Source organism: Solanum stenotomum, chromosome 4 (assembly GCF_019186545.1).
Source record: "Solanum stenotomum isolate F172 chromosome 4, ASM1918654v1, whole genome shotgun sequence".
Lineage (NCBI taxonomy): Eukaryota > Viridiplantae > Streptophyta > Magnoliopsida > Solanales > Solanaceae > Solanum > Solanum stenotomum.
The window spans coordinates 7,252,928-7,255,177 of NC_064285.1; the positions used below are offsets into that span (position 1 = coordinate 7,252,928).

The 2,250-nt window shown below is 43.6% G+C and overlaps 1 pseudogene; it reads left to right on the plus strand.

Annotated features, from left to right (window-relative positions):
- Window positions 1-254: 254 nt before the first annotated feature.
- LOC125862906 (uncharacterized) lies at window positions 255-1,844 on the plus strand (annotated as a pseudogene).
- The last annotated feature ends 406 nt before the right edge of the window (window positions 1,845-2,250 follow it).

Consider the following 2,250-nt stretch of genomic DNA (forward strand, 5'->3'; position numbering starts at 1 on the left):
GGGTAACCGTCATTTCTAAACCAATTCTAGTCAACCTAGAGTAGAGCGAAACCAAATCCAAATCCAAGCATTAGCCTAAGACGGCTTAATACCCAAGGCGTATTAAGTCCATTAGCAAAACCGCCAAAAATCATGTCCAAGGTCTACGACCTAACGACATATCATATTATTTGACATTTGAAAGATGTATGTGTGGAAACCTGATTGTTGCCTATGTGGGGGAGAGAATCTTAACCGTGTTCTATTTTGTAGGTATGGATCGATTTCCTAAATTCGACATGGTAGTGGAAGCTCCAGTTTTGCTCAAGATGTGGTATAACGACCTCAATACGTTTCATAAAAGGGACGTCAACAAATATGTAAGGGCCTTAACAGAACTCATCAACATGGTGGGATGGCCCGAACTTATTGAAGTCCTCACAGGCTATTGGGACAACGAGAAAATGGTGTTCCAATTTGGAACCATGGAAATCACCCCGACAATTGAGGAAATTCGGGACGAAATAGACAGAGTCGGTACAGGGCTTGAAAGAAGAGTGAGAAAGCAGGAAAACATCTTAATCCCTAACAAGCCTACTCTCGAGGATATCGTGAATTGGTTTGGATTAAGAAAATATTACGCTTTTTGGGCTGAAGGTTCTAGCATTGCTTTTATGGATCTTTATGTTAGATTCGGGAACGCAAGCTTCTACGCGAATTACAACCAAGAGTTCAGGGTCACTTACAGAGAATGAGACGGGATCAGACCTTTGGCATTCACCGTCGCACTATTGGGCACCATGGTTTTCCCACACGGCCCGAGCCTCAGTATCAACACCCGAGTGATAATGCTTGCGCACACTCTATTCCACGGGCATCTGAACCAAGGGCAAGTAAAATATTATCCTATCGCACCTGTCATCCTTTCCGACATGTACCGTGCTTTGGGGAAATGCAAGGAAGGGCATCGTTACTTTCAAGGTTGCAACCTTCTTCTTCAATGGTGGATAATGAGTCACTTGGTGAAGAGACACGGAACTCAAGAAATCCATACCCTCGATGAGCATAACGCTCTTAAGAGTTTGAATGACATGTTATTTCGGGCAGACTTAGAAAAAAGAAGAACCAGAGAAAGATGGGCTCAAATTTTTTCTGAGTTGAGAGAAGAAAACATCCAATGGATGTTCGATCGTTTCATCTCGAAAGATGCCATAGTACGGGGCGACAGACAACTTGTGCTTCCTCTGCCAGGTATTCGAGGTATTCGCCCATATGCACCCATCCGGGTCCTGAGACAGTTCGGAAGAAGACAGACTACACCCCCAGAAGCATTCTACCGTATTTATGTGTTCGACATCGGGGATGATAGAGTGCCTGAGGCTTCAGAGATGCTGAGAGAATGGAAAATAGCAGTGCGAATGAAAAAGGACACTATTGTCATAGATCGATTTAATGTAGGGTACGATGAAACTTACAAAGCTTGGTTGAAGTGCAATATACAGGGTATCTCCTTCTCAGTTCCGAACATCTACTGCAGTGTAGAAGACAAAGAGTCCAAAGCTTTGATAGAACTAAGAGAGGTAAGAAGAGAAGCCCAGGAAATGCACGAGGAATTTCTCCGAAAGCAAGAAGAGGATAAGTACGCCCTCGAAAGCGTAACTCAAGAACTAGAAAGCTTGAGAAGCGATTTGGGAGAGCTTAACTTATGGATTGGAGATAAGAAAAGCGGAATGTGCCTCGAAAACTGGGAAGAGAAAGGTCGCCAGAGCGAAGAGAACTTGCTAATGATTCAATACAGGCTTCAACATCTCATGGCGCAGAACAAGAGGAGCAGATCAGAGACGGAGCCGACGGGAACATCTTAGCAGATTTCGCCCCTGCATGGGTTTTTCTATATGTACTTATTGTTATTTGCCCCTGCGTGGGCTTGCCTTTCTTGTAATTTGGTACTCTTTTCAAATGACCCCTGCGTGGGCCCAAATGACCCCTGCGTGGGCCTTTCCTTTGTGATTTTCGTTTATTCCCTACTTCCATTGCTTATTTTCGCTTCTTGAACATCATTTTTTATGCGAAATTTGCTTTGGGGTAACAAATGGTTCAATTCTACACATACATCTTTCAAATGCGCTAGGCCTACCCTTGGCACAAAAGGGGCCCCCACTTGTTTAGGACACGCGATATATGCTTGTGTGCTTTAAACTGTTTATGTGGTATTGTTGCTTTGAACGAGGACATTTTTAGCCCACTCCTTTTCAAAAATTTTCTGAAAAT